Source organism: Cavia porcellus, unplaced genomic scaffold (assembly GCF_034190915.1).
Source record: "Cavia porcellus strain 051 isolate PalLab524CR breed Dunkin Hartley unplaced genomic scaffold, mCavPor4.1 scaffold_12, whole genome shotgun sequence".
In the NCBI taxonomy this organism is placed as follows: domain Eukaryota; kingdom Metazoa; phylum Chordata; class Mammalia; order Rodentia; family Caviidae; genus Cavia; species Cavia porcellus.
The window spans coordinates 56,218,024-56,237,782 of record NW_026947495.1 but is presented as its reverse complement, the minus strand read 5'-3'; the positions used below and the strand labels follow the sequence as shown (position 1 = coordinate 56,237,782).

General features: G+C 37.1%; 1 protein-coding gene across 9 annotated transcripts in view; it reads right to left on the bottom strand.

The window, feature by feature from the left end:
• B3galt1 (beta-1,3-galactosyltransferase 1) overlaps window positions 1-19,759 on the bottom strand; it is a 529,565-nt gene that overhangs the window by 5,034 nt on the left and 504,772 nt on the right. The window lies entirely within an intron of this gene.

The window sequence follows — 19,759 nt, the reverse complement described above, 5'->3', positions numbered from 1 at the left end:
TAGTCATTTTTACATCCTCAAATAAACATAACAGGGATATAAGAATTACTCGTGATGGCTAACATAAACATGGCCATTCATTTCCATAAATCCCGAGAACGTCCTGACATCACCACCTCCCCTCTTCCTCACTCCCTCGCAGAAGTTGTCTATGTATATGGTATATGTCTCTCCAGTAAATATATTGTCTATAAACTCTAGATGAATGTGAAATAAGGAAGCATTATTAATTTTTCAAAAAGCATTCTCTTCACAAGAGGATATCATTCCGGTCAAGTATTTTCCTGGCACTGATATCTTCTTTCAAACAAGAAAGTCTCACGTGGTCTCAGATCTTTTATCTATCTTTCCAAATTTGAGTTTTTGTTTGCTTGACTCTGATGAAGGAATCTATTCTCAGCATCTCTTTGCTTTCTCTAGCTCTATATTTGAGATTGCATCGATCACCACAGGAAAATCTCTGTGTCTCTCTCGGCTTACACTTAGAAGGATTCCCCACTGCTCTTTGCTTTTTCCTTACTTTGGCTCCTAGAGCTCTTATGTCATAATTCTACTTTGTATGAAGCTTTATGCAGAGGCTGTCCTTACCCCCAATGCCTGCAAACCATCACACAAGCGCCTTTTCAAATTTCTGGCAGTATTTATCCTGGAGTTGGTCTAAGTGGTGTTGCAAATGTGTAATGTACATGTACCAACTCCCTGTGACAAATGTGGTGATCATGTACTGTAAACATACACTAATTAATAGACAGATATCTACCTCAGATCATAAAGTTCATTCATGGGAATAATTGTGTTTTCTTCTTAATTGCAGCAGAAAGTAGTAGTCTAGAAAGGCAGAAGTAGGAGATGATAGCGATTTCAGCAAAGTCTGTTTTAAAGAAAGCTGCATGCTTAAATGTACATACTGTGTTGACAGAATTAAGCTGGGATTAGAGGTTGGGAATCATGTTTCTAAGCACTATAGTCATAATAAAATGAAAAGATATGATGAGTAAAAAGTAGCAGAGACAAAATACATACTACTCTAATCTGAAAGCTAGTGGTGGATGTGTAATCCATGAGATTGGCACTAGTGTGCTTATGGTTGTAACGGAATATGAGAGTGGCTTCAAGCAACATGGCTGTAGGCATAGTTTGGCCCTGCATCCAGCCCATAGTAAGTACTTTCTAAATAGAGGACTCAGTATTCTTGTCCTCCTGGAGGAAATTTCTGCTCTAAAGTGCACTAAGCCTGATAAAAAATGACAAGACAAAGAAGGATGCTTTGAAACTTTAAACTGTAAGTAAAAGGAAGTGACAGAAGCAGAGGATTTTAGAAAAGTGCTTCTCAACCTAGGAACACTAGGTGACTCTATCTAAATTTCAAGGAGTTGTGAGTGATCAAAATGGTAGTAAGAAATCAACTTTCTTTTCTAGTGTTGTTTTCACTGTGTGTCTAATTCTTGTCAGCCTACTTTTACCATCTGACTGCTTTTGTCCTCTGGTAATTTTGCTACTAAATTGTGAGCCACCTACTGGTAGTAGTCAGGGGACTCTGAATCAGTCTCACCTGAAGCACACTCCTGCTAGGTCATCTTCAGAAACATTAATAAATGGAGGATTGCTCTACTTCAGACTTTTATCTCCTTTTTTTCATTCCTTTCCTGTACTTACAGAATCAAGTTACTATCTTTATTTCCATAGTCAGGCCTCTGGCTAACTCCTGAATTTATTTATCCATTTATTAACTTACCTATCTGTCAATCAACCAATTAATCAAAAATTTATTGAGTGGCTATTTTGTGTGGGGTATGGGAAAAGAGCATCAGAGTCCATTGACTTGTCTCAAGGAACTCCTTGTCTAGATTTCATGTACATGGTTAAAGGAATTTCATCCTGAGGGTATTGGAATGCACAGAAAAGGTGGTGGAGGATAGAATGCTGGAATATAAGGTAAAGTCCTGCAGACCATGCCGAGCACACCTCCAGCGGCCACCATCCACTTAAACTGTAACACAGACCCCAGGCTCCATTCTATCTTGGGGTCAAGCAACGAGGGAGCCCTTGGGAGGATGGTGTGGAAAGTTCTGACTGAATGAGCTAAACTGAGTCTTCATAGGCAACTAGGAATTTTTTTGGATTGGACCTGGGTACATTATGACAATGCACCATGAAAGAGAGTATGGTGAACTGCAGAGCTGTCATTGGTTGAGCAAAGGCGGAGGAGTGAGGGATGATGAGAGGTGAAGGGATGAAGATGCATACAGTAGATTAGGTTCTGTGCTATGTGCTGTATTCTATGTTAGTTTACTTTATAAAACTTCATTCCTTCCAGTGGAATGAGAAAGGTATAACTTGCTTCATCTTACAGATGAGAGAATAGAAACTCACATATATTAGTAACTTGTTCAAGGTCATACATCTATTAGGTGAACTGGCACATGGTCACTTCCCAGCTGCCTCAAGACTGGAGGGACAGTAGAGGTCATTTTGAATGAGAGAACCACCCCAGTCCCTGCAGGGAGTATCTTAGTCTCCTATTCTCCCAGTGGCTCATACGTTTATTACCTTCATCCTAGCTTGCTATAGGCTGCACTATACTAATTCCATAGGGATATCAGAAGAAATTATTTGCAAAAAGCATATTGAAGCTTGAAGATGCTAGAACTGGGGTAGGTAGGTACAATGGTTGAGGAATTTTTAAAATATTTTGTGAACTTTTCTCTCTGTAGTTGTGAAACATACATGCACAGAGAGAGAGAGAGAGAGAGAGAGAGAGAGAGAACAAGTGTATTTCTAGTCATCTCTTTTTCCTCTTTTGTTCAGATGTGAGAATACAAATAGGCATAACATTACATTTTAGTCATTGCCAAATGCAAGTTAATATTTACTAAATCCTCTTTTTAAAAAACAGTGAATCTAAACAGGAGCAAGTGTAGAATCTGAAGAACAGCTAAGGATAATGGGAACTTATTGCCCAGGGTTCAAAAAAATGACCTTTTTGTTGATAACAAAATAAATTTCCCAGATACTCAAACAAATACAAAAATATGCCTTTGCGCATGAAGCATAACTAAAGACCAGAAAGAGTCACACGATACATTAAACTCTAAAGATTAATTTCAGATGTTGGATGAAATTTTCCGTAATGAGCCAGGATACTCTGGTTTACTCTAAGAATTTCTATCTTGTGATTTACATTTTCTCTGTTCCAGTAGCCTTAAATATAAAATAAGGACACACTAATATCTGTTTTAATCTTCAACTATATTTGAGGTAATAACACCCTCTGCTAGATCACATGAATTTCTGGGGAAAGGGTTCTTCTTTTCAGGCAGAGAGACAGTATTAGGATGCAGAGAGAGGGACCTAATGGGAACAAGCAGGCCACAGCAATTCATTACTTTATGGTGTTAAATTCTGAGCACTCAGACCGATCAATTTCTTTAACTAGACATAGTTTGGTCTATGTGGACATAGTGAGTACACAACACAGATTTTCCTGCTGGAGAAGTCTCTTTCTTCCTGGAAAACTGAAAGCCAAAGCCCACTGGAAAGCAAAGACAAACTTTCTGAAAAAGTCACTTAAGGAGTTCTGGGAGATGCACTGATTATTGCCAAGCAGCATCCTCTGGCAGATTCTTCAAGATTCTTCAAGCTTTTCAAGATTAAAAACAAAACCAAAAAAGAATTCTGTTTAATAGACAAGTTAATGTATCAGTGAAATAGAAAGTTACACATAAAATATTTGTCATTCCTTTTAGCAGCTTTACCACAACCACAAGACACTGATGACACATTACCTTGTCATCCATTAAATACAAATCCCTCCAAATAAGAACATTCAACTAGAACACTCAAAAGATTTTTTTTTTGTCCTCAGGGGCCTTACTATATTGAAGATTACCTTATTCAAGGAGCTCTCCAGTAAATATTCACCTTCACCTTTCAGGAAGTTAATGGGGTAGAATATTCAATTTATGTTTCCCTTAGAAACTGCATTGTGGTTTGTCTTTTATTTTGGATAATTTATTTTAAACCCCTACCAGTCTTACTAAAACTCTCCTTTGGTCTAGGCAGAGGCAAAGCCTAGGGACAGGCAGGAAGTGTCCCTGTGAATTTTGCATGACCGGGTTCTTTTCTCCCTCCTGACATAGGCAATGCAGTGGTTAATTTTATGTATCAACTTCACTGACTAAAGGATGCTCAGACAGCTAGTACAACATTCTATTTATGTGTGTATGTGAGAGATTTTCTGGAGGAGATTAGCGTTTGAATTGTTAGGCTGGTAAAGAAGGTCTCCCTCACCAGTGCAGTGGACATCACTCAGTCTGTTCAGAGCTTGAGAGGAATACAAAGGTGAAAGAAGGGCCAGCCTGCTCTCCCACATGAGCTAAGACCTCCATCCTCTGCCCTTAGATGCGGGCACTCCAGGACTCAAACTAGGATTTACAAGATTGGCTCCCCTAGTTCTCAAGTTTTAACTTTGGATTGGAACATCACCAGCTTTCCTTCTTGCAAGAGCAGATCACAAATGTTCCCAGGCTCCATAATCTCATGAGATGATGTCTTATAAAAATTTGCTTTCTAAATACATATATTTCAGTGATTCTGTGTCTCTAAAGGGCAGTAACTAATACCAGCAGATTGAGGGCAGCATTGATTTCCTCTGTCTTGGTTGTTACTCAAACTGAGTTGACTTGAGAATCATTTCCCCTTGCCTCACCTATGGGCAAAGCTGCAGGGACTCCACCAAATGGCTGGTGTCTACCCTCTGGTTTCTCATGGAATATATCTTAGGTTTTGATTTTCCTTATATTTCCTAGTAAACTGCTCTCATTTATTATTAAAGATGCACTGAACACCTACTAGGTGCTGGGCAATGAGCTGAAGAATCATATGGAAACTTATATCCCAGGAAAGGAAAGCAGAAAATAAATAGTAAGATGAATCACAAATGCAGACACAGTGTCAGCTAAAACATTATTTTGCTATTTCTATAAGTGATAGAAACCGGGTGGCTCAACAAATACAGTTGTTTCAAAATCCTGACGGCTACAATTGTAATATTTTGACAGGAGTAGTTCCTGCTGAGAACTGTGAGGAAGAATCTGCTCCATGTTTCCATCCTGCCAAGGAATGCCCAAAGTTCGCTGGAAACTTTGGGCATTCCTTGATTTGTAGATGTGCCATTTGATCTCTGCTTTTATCTGCATGGGTTTTGCTCCTGTGTGTATGACTTCTGTGTGCAAATTTTCCTTTTCATAAGGATACCAGTTGTATAGGATTAGGGTCCCTCTCAACAACTTCATTTTTAATTGACTGTTTCTGTAAAGATCCTATTCTCAAATAAGGTCTCTTTCCAAGGTATTGATGTTAAAATTTCAAGTCCTTTTTGCAGGACAAAATTCAGCCTCTAATACCTACTTTGCTGGGTAGCAGCAAAATGAAATACTTTGTTCCCTAGAGTTCTCTGCTTTGTACTTTAATTTTCTTGATTTGAGCTGGTGTATGAGCAAATAAATTCTTTTCCATAAACCAGCTCTCAAAGGGTGAAATATTTATAATTAGCATTCAAAGAAGAATGAAACACAGCTGTGAAAAGGAACATAAAATTTGGCTTATTTTTAGTTTGAAACAAGAAAAAAAAAAGCTGTTCAACAACATGTGAAGAGTATTCACAGTTTTCAGCAGTCTTTCTCTTTGTCACCTTCCCTTTCCTCTAATTCCTTTACAAATTCATACTAGCTGAGAAAGATAAGCTAAGACAATGGCACATTTCACAAACCATTAGTTCCTAAGATGTAGGCTTGGTTTCTGGAGAAAAGGACAATTCTCCCATCTCATCTCAAATTAGCTGTATTTCTGTCATCCAGAGCCGACTTCGAATACTCTCAGAATATGTGGCATTATAAAAGTGATTTGAAGATAGAAGTCATCGGGATAACTTTAGAAATAAATGTGAAGATAAAGTAGTCAATAAAGAATAAACTCACTGTTAGCGAAAGGAGAGGTGAGCGAGGAAAACAGGCAAAAAAAACAGGACAGAAGGGTAGATGGAGGGAAGGAAGACAGAAAAGGACAGAGGAAAGAAAGATGAGAAAAAGAAGAAAGTAAAGGACTGCAAAAGGAAGAAGAGAAAGACACAAGGAGGAAGGAAGGGTTATTTGTGTCTATGAAATGCTTTAGAAATGTGTAAGATGCTACTGTGTGTTACACCCTGATATTGACTAGAGTAAAAGAGGTCCTTTCTGAAAAATGTTTTGATCTCAAATGACTTTGTTCAGAGCAAGTATATGAGAGAAGGAATATTCATTCTGTGGGGAAATCCAGGGGCTTAGACTGAAACAGATCTAATTGATAAATGAGCCCCGAAGGCCAGAGCTGCATTAATTTGGCATATGGTTATCTTCATGCCCAACTCCCTCTCTTTTTCTCACTCTTGTAATTATGTTGTAAAGAAGTACAGGAGAGAAAGAAATAAAACACTATTAACACTAGATAATGGTCCTTGAAGGGAGAATTTCACAAACCATTATGCTATCCAGCTTGCTAACTTAATATGTCTCTCAGTCACCAAGGCTGGCGTGTTCTCCTAGCCTTTCTTTTAAGCAAGCCTCCTTAGCTGCTAAAGGAACGCGCCTCTGGAAGCGGAAATCCCTGAATGCTCTAGAGGTAAGCCTTCTGACTCCTCCGTCTCAGATGGACAAAGAGCCAATTTGTTCCTTTTAAATTTTTAATTACCAATTTCTTCAAAGGGGCCCCAGAATTGAACTTAACCAATAGATCATGTGCAAGGGAAGTGGCATAAGGCCAAAGGTAATGTTTACTAGGACTTGCAGTTGAAATAATTTCTCTCCTAAATCTGGAAGAAATGATTTGAGCCTTTTGCCTCTTTAGTTCAATATGCCTTGACATTTGTTGAAAAGGTCTTTATAATTCCTCTATTTGGGAGAATGGGACCAGTTTGAGAGGGGAGTGGTGGGGGTGAGGGTATGTTTGAGGAGGCTCAGAGCCCTTGCTATTCTGAAAGCCACACTTTATTTTACTGAGAACATGCTCTTCAAATTAGAAGGGAAGATTATAGCTTTCTTCAAATCAATGCATTGCCCTAGTTCCAGAATTCAGAGAAATTTTTAACATCGTTACAATCCTCTCAGGGAAAAATGAAAATGAGGATATCTCATTATTTTAAATAAATGCTTGGCTTCCTTTGCAGTGATGGATATTGTGTCTTGACTGCCTTATATAACACACATTTTTAAAGATGGGCAGAGCGATCACTCATTTAATCATAGGTGCCTGGGAGCTTGGCAGTGTGAGGGGCCTCGGGTGGTGTTCCTTAACTGGGAAAGGAAAGGCAGTATATTTTTATTAGAAATATGAAGGATGATGAGAGGAAAGACATCTGACTAATATAAACAGCAGCTGGGCGAATTTTAAAAGTGATGAGCTATATGATACCAAAAGAGTATTTGCTTGGGCCATTATGGGAGGGATGATATAAATAGGTATCATTGAGAATTAGAGAAATGTTAGTGTATTTCTTATCTAAAATGTAGAGAGTCTGGATAGCTACTTCTTAGATAACTTGTGACACAGAGGAATATGACCTAAGATTAATATTAGGTCAAATAATGTTACTACTCTGCAGCAACTGATAACATATGAAAGAGAACTGGTGGGTTTTTGTGTGTGATACTGGGGTCTGAACCCAGGGTTTCACATATGCTAGCCAAGTGCTCTACCACTGAGGTATATCTCCAGCCCAGATTTGGAGATCTTCATTTGCATTTTCATTTGCTTTTATAATGCAAATGATCCTTTATATAGAATCAATTCATTAGAATCTATAGTAGCCCAAAATAATTTTATGTAGCTGCTGTAAATGGAAATTATTTTGTAGGCAATCAGTCTTACAACATCCAAAGACCTGGATTCAACTTCCAGATTTTTAGTCTTTAACTCTGAAGCCTGTTCAAATCTGTGCCTCTTCCCTCATCTATAAAATGAAAGTGATAACATCTGGCCCTACTTTGTAGGATCATTGTAAGGATCAAATGAGATAATGTACTGAAAATACTTTAGAAGCTGAATAGATGTAAAGTATTGCCACTATTAATATAAATATAAGTAAAGACAAAGTCAGGAAGGATTATCTGTGTTTCCTAAGGAACAATCAGCCAATGAATGTGACTGATGAAAAAGCAGTTTTTTTAACTTAATTATTGCTCTAAACAAACAAACAGCTTGATATCTCCAGCTGTTTTCATAAGAAGTTTTCAATTTCATTTTATAATACCTATGTAAAAATGTCTTGCACTTATAAAAAAAAGGAAGTAAACAGGTTAGAGATGTCATTATGACTACTGTAAGTAGTGATATAACACTGGAGATTTTTTCAAATACAACTTTAGAATATTAAATGTCCACAACTCAGTCTTCTGAATAGCATTTTTGTAGCCATAATAAACATTCTATGTATATGAAAATAGCTCAAAATGGCTATTGCATGATTATTTTACAGAGATGTAAGGCAAAGTCAATAATAAAATATAACTTCATAACTTTTTCTCCATAGGCCTATCAATGTTATAATGCAACTTTTATCTGAAATGTAATATGAACTGTTCACTTAACCAATGTTAAGATATTGAGAAAACTAAATCGATAATGATGCTTGGAACTCGTACAATTTTAGGTCAGAAGAAAACACTGGCTCTTAAGATATATCTTAATTAAACTCTGAAGGCCGGGTGAGCTAATCATCTCTATCATGATAGGCAACTGTTTTATCTTGGGAAAATCATAAGATGACATCAGAAAGCTCTGACACTTACTAGCTATGTGACTGTGGTTAAGAATTGTCCATTTTGGGAAGACATGGTAATTTATCTAGTTTATCTCCCATTACAATCCCCCTGTAGCTTTTCTTCCTGGAAATGGGCCAATTGGAAAAGAAGCTGCAGTCTGTAGTTGAGTTTCCCAGGCTCTTTTACAATAGGTAAAGTCCTATGACCTAATTCCCATCAATCAGATGCCCTTGGACAAGACATAGGAGTGAGCATCACAGGTGGTAGCCGCTTTCTGGCTGTTTGGACCTCCTAGAAACCAAAGTGACAAAGTGACAAAAATGTCGAGTTTTACTGAAATGTCAGAGGTAGATTTTCAGTCTCCAAATGCATACATCTTGTTGTGAACAGAGGCAGTGGAACCCAAGTGTGTCCAAAGAATAATGAGGAACTTTTGGGACTGCACTGTTCATAGTCACATTGCTTGGGCTGGGTAGTTGGCAGATCCAGAGCTTACTTCCCAGGGATGCATGCACTACCTGATGCCTCTGCATAATTTCCTTTCTACTCAGCCCAATAAAGTGGATTCTGATGTCTGCAACTAAGAACCCTATGCTACCCTCATTCTCTTTACATCTCTAAATATAAAAAAAGATGAAAGTAATCTAACATTTAGACTGGTTGTGAGATAAATATTAAACTTTAAAATGGCAACCAGAGTTTAATATTTGTCATTATTAACTTCCGGTCACTTTACCATTGCTTGAGAGAATTATAAACCACACTATAACAAATGAATCCCTAGTGTACTCAGTTTAGAAAATATGACATGGTATTGTCATGTGAGGAGGAATCCTTTGATTCGAGCACTTTAATACTTCATTTTGTTATGTTTTCTGAAAGCATACGACATGTGTCTTTTGATTGGATGTCCTATGGCTCTTGTGTGATCTTGCATTTGATGACATCTGGTTTTCTCTCTTGGCAGAAATTTGTTCTCTGTCTTTTGTGATGAAATCACCCTATAGTCTTCATTTAAAAATAAGCAACCATAGGCATCTTCTTTAAATTGCTGAACATTCATTTGATTCTTTTTTTTAAGTGATGATTTCATTTTAATGTATAATGCTACATGTTGGCAAATATACCTATTGGCAACTCTGTAAACAATATGAAAACTTATTCTCTGTTCTTTATTTTAATTTTTTGGTACTGAAAATGGACCTCTATGTTTCTGTTTGCTTTTGTTCATTAATTACATTTGACAATTCAAGTATCAAAATTTATTAACATTACACTAAATATACAAAGCAAAAGGTATATTCTGTGCTTTAAGTAAATATGTAGTATGCATGGGAAGAAATAAAGCGTAATTAGAGGTACCATTTATATACTGCTATTACTGAAATAGTTAAATCTTGACAAGGATGATTGGTTGATTAACAGAGAGACAAAATTTGACTTGCATCTCAAATTTTAAAAATGAACAGCAAAAGCTCAGTAGGAGAAAAATTGGCTGTGGAAAAGAGATATTCAGTGGGAAGAAAACATTTACAAAAAGTGGTATTAAATTATTTGATTTGTTTTAAGGATAGAGAGCTTTTGAGTATGGCAGACTATTGAGCTTATGGTAGAAAATAATTAAAAATGAGAATGCAAAAGAAATTATTGTTAAGAAATTACTATTCATGAATCTATTTTTTCTGCACTATAGCTTTATCACTTCTTTATCAATATTCCTTCATAACTTTACCACTGATTGTGCTTTAATTTGATTGTTTCCTCATGTCATACAAGAAGATGCTTCAATCGATAGCTAATTTTCTCAATTGCTTTTAACTGTGCCTCTTTGATAAACTATAAGCTCTATAAAAGCAAAGAATTTTATCTGGCTTCTCACTATTTTTATCACTCTCATTATTATGTCTATCTTTATCACTGTTCTTTAGCATAACAGCACAATACTGGAGTTGATGAATAAATAATTTGAGTAAATGGCTTGTAGATAGCTATAAACATCAACTTGTCACCTGATACTAGTATCAACATGAGCCCTTAGCTGAGACAATATACATAAGCAGACTATATTTTAGAGTAAGTATTTATGTGATATGCTCAAAAGATACGATGCTATATGCTTTTACTGTATTAAAATAGTTGGCTCTTTTTGCTATGTTATACAAGGCAAATTTCTACCTCTGGTTTTGTGAACTCACATAACTCCATTATACTGTTTCTAGATTAAAGTAGATTTTCTGGATAAAACATAAGGTTTCCGTGTTTTAGAAAATATTTCTACCAGAAGACAATAAATGCATAGGTCATGAACACAAAAGAAATTCAGAAAATATAAGATAGAACCTGAACCTTTTCTGAGGTGAAATCTTTCAGTGTTTCACAGGTTGTCATCTGTCAAAGCCTTAAATTATACCTTCCTGCATGTCTTTCAAAACCGATTTCTTATGAATTATCTGACTTGCTATTGCGCTGGGTCATTTATGATTACATCCGTCTTATCCAGCTACAGCAGTAACATGTGTAAATTGCATCTCTAAGGAGTGATAAAGTGATGCAAATAGTGCTTTTCACCTTGGGTTACCATAGCCACAGTCATTATTTGCAACAGCTCTTGGGCTGTGTTCTTCTATGAGATTCCCTAACAAGATGCTTCACCTCATATCACATCCACACTGCTGATAAGACCATCTACACCGAACAGTTTGGGGACAACATGACTTCACTGTTGAAATTGTCTTTCTAAGAAGCTATCTTTAGAGTTATGTTAATTTTAATAAGCTTGAAGATTCTTTAATGAGGCAATTTATTGCCAGATTTCAGAAGATAAATTGCAGTTTTGGGTAATGGGAATGGGGTGAAGAACAACCTTCTAATAACTGCAGAGCTTTCAGGGGTTGATGCACAAGTGCAATAATGGGTTCCACGACTCCCTGGACACATGTCATTCCCAGAAGACAAACAGACGTGTCAACACTTCTGAGTCCCCAAAAACCAAAGGGGTATGATTTCTAGAGCAACCGCCAGAAGTAAGAATTTTTATTTATCATCTATTTGGGCCAGAGAAGTAGGCTTATAAGTAAACGCAAATAGCAGTGATATATTCATGGGGGTCTGGAAGAAGTTTTTTAAAGTGCTGTCTTATTACTTTGGGTTGTGAAACACTGATGGGTGGAAACACTGGGTGAAACAAAGTTCACCAGATCTATTGACTGCAGGATGGCTCAGAGTCTTTAATATGCTCCATTCCTGTGAGGATCTCAAGACAGAGCTGCAGCATGGCCTGCAGAATTTCATTTTAAAAGGGTTCTTGGGAACACAGTTTGGAGAGTTAATATGGTCCATGATTCCCCTCTTAAAATTGTAAATGACCTGCATCACATTTTTGTAATTGCATTTTTCATTTCTTAAAAAGAAGTCTAATAAAAGGGAAGGAGGCTGGTAATCATGTTTTTCTACTTTATGGGGTAAACATAATCCTATTTGAGTATCTATCTAAAAGTACTTGTAAATCCAGTACACTGTTACTTTTGATTTCATCTTTCTCATAGTAAATTTTAAGAGTATTTCAATTTTAAGAGATTTTGTTTTAGCGTCATCAAAATGATACCTGTGTAAGACAAAAAATTTAGAAAATACAAGTAAGTTAAAAGAAAAAGAAAAAATCAACTATTATCTTTTCATGAACAGAGATAAGCATTGTTGACAAGTAGATGTAGATATTTTCTGCTATCATTTTATACAGCTTCATTTATAAATATGATACAGTGTCATCTGTACATTTTCATGCCATCTGTACATTTCCCTCCTTTAAAAGGCATCAGCAACACTTCTGCATGCTACTGTGTGCTGTCATATCATTCATTTTCAAAGGCTGCTGTGTTCCATTTATGCAATCTTTCTTCCACTGTTGGATATTTAGTCTAACAGACTTCTTACTCTGCCCAAGTTTACCTCATTTAGCGTTCTCAGAGATGGCAAAGATATGGACATCAGACAGATGACAGTGTTTTTGGTTCTATAGAGCCTTGTCCTAGATACTTCACGTGTCTTAATTGTGGTGTCAGAGAACATTCACCAGCAATGATCTGCTGGCTAAAATCCCTGAAAGTACGTCAGACTAGTAAAAAGCATGACTTCCCCTCTTGGCTCATCGATCCCTAACTGCAGTTTTTTCTCAGGCCACTAACACTGCAGAGAAACAATACAAACAGTTGGAATCTGTATTTTATGGATCAACTTTACAGAGCAGCACTAAGTCAATTTTTGGTGTGAGGATGAGAACACATGGGTTGGGAGATCTTTAGGGTGGTAACATAAGGCAGCTTATTTTGAAGTCTTCCAGGTGATTTATCCAAGAGTTTACACTGAAATGAATAACTGTATCACTTATACCTTAAACCAACATTCCAAACTTCTCCCTGGGCTCCACTGAGTAAAGAGGAATAGTTTAGTGCTGCATGTAAAATATATGTACATATATTTATGTACTATATAATGCATATTAAAACTATTATATAATATATAAAACATACAGTAAATATTTTAAATATTTGCTATTATAATATTTTTGAAAAAGAGGACAAGAACTTGTAAGTTGTACATGGCGCATGCCTAGCCTAGACAGCACCTTCAGCACCTGAGGTTGAAATCAGCAATCCTGCAATCTGTGATGAACCAAGTCTAGTAATAATCGGACCTGACTGCCACACACTGAGGTTTCTTCGCTGGAGATTCCCAGCAGGAGTCCTCCTGGACATCTAGTCAAAGTAGCCTAATGGAACCTGGTGGGCTATATTCCCAGGTCTAAACTGAACTGTACTCTAGTATCTTGACTGTCTTTAAGTGTTGAATGTTTATTAAAAGTTTTAGCTACAAACATTTCTTCTTCTTTGTCGGTAACTTTGAAAAGCACTTGGTAAGGGACTGTGGTGTTGAACTTAGTTGTGTCAACGTGCTTGGCTTTGGAACTGCTCTGGGGAGTATAAAGCATGCTTTTGTGGGTGTGGTGGGTCATCAAGGTGTGAATTTGGGTAGTGTACGTGGCCCCTGGGCTTTCCCTGTCTGACCCTGTTTCCTGCTCTGGTTCCCAGATGTCATGCTTTGTTTCACATGTTCTTTTGCCACGATGATCTTGCCATAGAGTCAGTCAACCAGGAACTGAATCCCCTGAAACCATGAGCCAAATTACACCTCTGCTCTTTTGGGTTGTAAGTGTTGGACATTGTATCCTAAGAATGGAAAAACCTGATTAATATAGAGACTTAGTGGCAGCATTGTAAATTAAAACTTTAGATCATGTAGTCCGACAATCTGAGTTCAAATTTGGCCACTAACTAGCTCTATCAATGCTGTGCAATAAATCTTCTGTTTTAAGATTTGAAAACTATTCCCACTTCAGATTTATGTAAATTAAATGAATTAAATTCAAGGGAAGCATTTGATACCAGTTGGCACAATTAAAGCTTAATAAACACTAACATTAATTTTAGTGTTTAAAAAATTAAACATACATTTAAATATTTAATGTAACATTAGTTATATGGGTGTTGTTATTAATATTATTTCTACTGTGTGCAGCAGTGCAGAGAATAGTCACTTGGTTTATTTCAATATATCACAGGGAGTGATGAAATAAAGGCCATAGAAAAGTGTATGAGATGGTACAAGGATTCATTGCCCATTGTAGACAAATTCAGGGGGATTTTCTGGATTCAAATAGCAGGCACAGTGGATTTTACTTGCCAGGAAACAGCAAAGGTAACCAAAAGGTTGTGGTTGTTTCTTTTCTCCAGGATTTTAAACTCAGGCACACATTGGTAAAACTGGAGAGGTCTCATATGTTTTAGTTTTGTTTTGCTTTGACCACTGCCTCTTATTGTCTTATGGAAAATCTGATAATATAGGTCCTTACCATTTTGTAATAATATGTGTCTTAGACAACCTAGTTTGGGGAATAAATTTTAATGCAGTTGGTTTTTTTTTTTTAACTTTGTTAACATTTATGCCAATCCACATTCTATTCAAGTGGTTAAAAATCTGGACAAAGTCAAGTTAATAGTTTCTGGTATTTAAGAAAAAAACAAGCAAAATGAAAAGACACTTATTCCTTTAAAGGAAATACATTATGACACAGAAAGTCACTTACATATAATAGCTTTCCCATTCTTATTTCCCCAGCTGTATTTTTTTTTTCTTTCCTTGCAATACTCTCTTGGAAAATACAAAAATCTCAAAAGCTGTATTCAGGTAACTATTCCAATTTCTCATATCTTGGTCTGGGGCATCTTACTTTCCTAATTAGTGCATGGCTCCGTAGCTGCTGGCTAAGAATCAGTCTGGTTTGGTTTGTGAGAAGTCTGTGTGCTTCTCACTGTCTGTGGGAAGGAAGTGGTTGGCTGGGGCCTTTGGTCCTCATTAGATGGCTGATATATTTCATTTGTACTTTTTGCAGCAACTGCTCAAGCAAGTGTGGCGATGCCACTGTAGCCAGGTTTGCTAATTGGAGAAGGTGAACAAGTTTCCATTTAATCCCTGTGTCTCTGGGGAATTTGCCAAATTGGAGTCTTGCTCCTATTGTCTTTCTTGTCCTAAAGTTTTGTCTCCATTCAGATACAACATGGTTCACAATGATTAAATGTTAGATATGAATGAATAAGAAAAGTTGACCTTCCAGCATAAGTAGGAAGATCTCCTGAGGCCCACATTATGCTCCCACACCGTGCATAGGAGACTGCTCCTGTTAGCTTTTAAAAAAGGCATTTCAAAAAATCTTTTCAAGGAGGTTATGAGGGTCGCATAGGCCTGTTTATCATGTTGTCATTCTCCATGAAATTAATGACAAGAAGTGGAGTTTCTTACCTTGCTTGAAAATGTCAACCCTGTCCTCAAGCACAGTGTTTGCATCAGAGGATTTCAATGTGTCTATGAACATAATTAGTTTAGAAACTTCATTACTACATTTTATGGGGAGAAGTCTGCAGAAAAGTTAACCATTTGTGACCTAGATAAAAGAATCTGTAGACTCTGATTTAGAACACGAATCTCAGCCTATTGAGACTTAGTATCTTCAGAAAAAGAGATCATGCTATTATTTTCAAGGACAGACAAGTCAGAGTAAACTGCTCTTTCCTCATCTGCCCACATTATGCCCTTATAAAGGATACACTCTATGAAGCCAGTTATTCAGACATTGCTGGATTTTTTAAAAGAAAAAAATCTAGGCCCCACTTGAATGACATATATTTTATTCACTTCAAGTCCTCTATTGTGGGCACAAATGTTTATATAGAAGATTTTTAGACATACTAATACTTCTTGATAATAAAAGATATTGTTTTTGGTCTAAGTATATATAAAGACTCTGTGGCCCACAGAACATCCTTGCCTTGGCTTGACCTGTGTTGCAGAGTGGTTCTGAGATGGAGTTAACACATTCTCTTTTGTCTAGGCAAGTTCTCTTTTTAGATAACCATCTACTCTACAATAGAATTCAGCTCCTCATTCATACAGGAATTCAGCATTGAGCTTGTCTCTGTTAAAAACTCTGTTCTTATCCTTAAAACCAAATGTCAGGGTTGGAAATAGTTTTAATAGATCATTTAAAGCAATTTTCTTCTATACGGATAAACAACACCTTGGATACCAATATATATTAGGAACTACAGGGAGAGAATTTTCAGTATTTCCTTTGGGATTTGCACCAGGACCGGATCAAGTGTACTTATACTATTTTTCCATAGGTAGACCAGCTGTTTGTATAATTTCAGCATATATCTCCCATTTTTTCCTGAGACTTGGTAAAATCAAGTCTGTTTTTATGAAGAAAGAAAGACAACTTTCAACTTTCTTTTCTCCAGATGAAGTTATACCTATTTCAGAGGTGACAGAAAAGAGTGGTGACTTTTGTTTGATTCATGTTCATTGAAACATTTTCCAAAAGTTTTCAAACTGTGTATAAGAGTTGAATTTCCTTCAAGTATTCATTGTATAATCTCAAGTCATTGGCATCCTAATTTATGCTTTTGTTAAATTATTCTCCGAACCTGTGAGCTTCAGGTTCAAACCTCTACAGGAAGCACTGCCATCTGCCCAATAGTCTAGCCTTAAGCTAAGAAGACTCTATTTTACTGGCAAAGAAGTCAAGGAGTGAAGGGGGCAAGTCTATTTTCACTTTTCCCAGACAACAGTGGGAGTGGAGTTAACTCTGGCAGGGAGAATGCTTTTTAGCTGCCAAACTGCCACTCTCATTTGCATAAGGTGTAATGTAAGGTGTTGATTCATCTCTGATAAACAGGCAAGTTTAGTGAAGGGAGGAGAAATTATACACTGCCCCACTGTCTATCCCTTAGAGAACCAGTCACATTTTTCTCCCCATCAAATCTTTCTGCTCCATTGAATTTGCTTCCTATCTCTACTTAGCAAACTGACTAATGGTCCTCCTTCTGTTCCATTGCCTGCTTGGATGCTACTGCCACTTTCTTAAAGAAAAGAACCTGTGTGTGTGTGTGTGTGTGTGTGTGTGTGTGTGTGTGTGCGCGCGCGCGCGCACGCGCACGCTTGATGGACAAGTTTGAGGTGCATTCAGGTAAATTTAACTATTGTACCACATCACTCCCGCTATCCCTTAATAGGACTTTTGAAGGCAATGGGAGAGCTAATTTGTTAAGAAAGTGCTTTGCTGTTAAAAATCTAACCCTTTGATCTTAGCACAATTGCACAGTAACTAATTTTTAATAGGTTATTTGTTGAAGGTGGGTGTTCAGCATGGCATTTCGATTTAGAAACTGAATGTATGCCTGCTTGCAAGGTTATGCAAATGCTTGTGTCTTAAGAAATGAATCCTCTCATTTTCGTGAAAGCCTCAACATGGATTATTAGTGAAGTCTGTAATTTAAACATATAGTGCACAAATGTGAGACTCTTGCAAATTTTGCTGGGTGTCTTTACTGTGTCCTCATTCACGCTGTCCAGAAAGAGTGTCGGTCTTTTCTCCAGAGGTCTTCAGTAGGGGTTTCTAAACCTGTTTTGCCATTTATTTATATGATAATCACAAATAATAACAACACAGCTACCACTGCTCTGCAGTAGTGTTGGGTCAGATACTGTGCATTTTCTCCAGTTCTCACGCAAAGACTTTATGAAACTGAAGGTCGGAGTATTTAGAGAGTTTTCTAGTTCTATTTAGTGGGGGAATGCGGAATTTCGGTGTATGTACCTCAAAATCGCTGACTGGTTACTCAAGCAAGTCAGGATTCACACCCAGGCCACCAGGCTCTAATGTCAGCCTTCAATTCACTGTGCCAAGCTGATAGCTTCTTTGTCTCAGCGTTCCATCTCACTTGCAGAGTCCGGACCAATGTGAATTACACTCGGGTTATAATAGGTGGCTAATAAATATTTGTTGGCTAAGGTTTTAAAAGTGAGTTTAGAGGAAATAACACAGATTTATCTTGTAACCATTTAGCATAGTATGGTCTCAGTTTCTACTATTGTAAATATAGGTAGTTATAAAGGTTTACTAGATACTATGTCTTGACTCACTCATTAATTCTTCTACTCTGTACATAGGATGCAGTTTTCCAAAGCCCACATAGCTGTCATAATTAATGGGCTTTGCTTGCGACAGGTGAAAACTTTAATCTCTGATCTGTTTTCCTTATTTATGATTCTCTGTGTTCTCCAGCCAGAAATATTTGTCAATTTCACAATGAAACGACTGAGAATATACTTGGTAATCTCTCTCTGAGTTATCCTCCCAGTTTTCTCTCTTTATTAACACTCTTTCCACAGTCTCATTTCCCCCTCTTTACTGTATTGTTGCTTCTGAAGCTAATACAATTCATCTTTTTGACTGCAGGCATTTACTCTAAATAGATTTTGAAAACATATCTCCCCGTTTTCGAAGAATCCAGGTGCTTTTAATATTAAGTACAAAAGATATGGATTTTGAGAGCAGATCACTGACTATACAATTTAAATTGTAATTACACAGTAATTACTCAATTTGCTTGTGAACACTAAAACCTCTCCTTGGGTTTCAGACAGATGTCACAGCAGATGTTACTCATAAAAATCAGAATTTCCATTAACTGCAGCAGTGGTTGGGCTTACAATCTTCAGAGGTGCTGAGTTAAATTGTAAATAGAAGGCATTATTGAAGGCTAGTAAGAAGCATGATTCAAATTAGAAAGGGAAAGACTGTCAAACATGGGAAGGTTTCTGTAATTGCATCATATATAGTGTGGATATTTTAAAGGATTGATGAATAACTGGCTTTGGGGTTATGTGACTATTACCAATAGTAATAACTGCATATTGAGAAGAACTTTCCAGTGTACAAATTATTTTTCCCTGCATTTTCTCAGTGATTGTCATCAGAACCAGGACATTGACACCGGCTGCTCAGAGGTTCATCCTAGTTCTCACAGCTGTTGTGTACCAAAGCCCAAGCCCAAGCCCAGCCCAAGCCCAAGCCCAAACTCAAGCCCAAGCCCAAGCTCAAGCGCAAGCCCAAGCCCAAGTCCAGCCTGTCTGACACCCGAGGCATTTCTCTCACCCTCACAATGCACTGCCGCTTCTTGGGATTGTACCTTTGATCAGCAAAAAGCAATGGACAGTGTGTATGTGTGTTCAGTCAAATTGACTGAACTTTTGATGTGTTAGTATAAAATCAAAGTGATTAGATCAGGTAAAAATGCTTGTTTATTTTTATATCAAACTCTCAATTTTGATAGTTTTATCAAAAACTAGATGTTTTTCAAACAACTCTAATTTATAATCAATTCCTTGTGCAACATAGTAAACTCCCCGACACACGTTAGTCTTTTCAACTAAATCAATACCTGTCCAGGATAATCATTACTGGTATCATCAGCTTCAAATATGTAGCACAATGTGCCCATGTTAAAATTGATGAGGCAAAATTGTTGGCAAGTGTGACCTAAATGAACATACTAACTCCTCAGTTG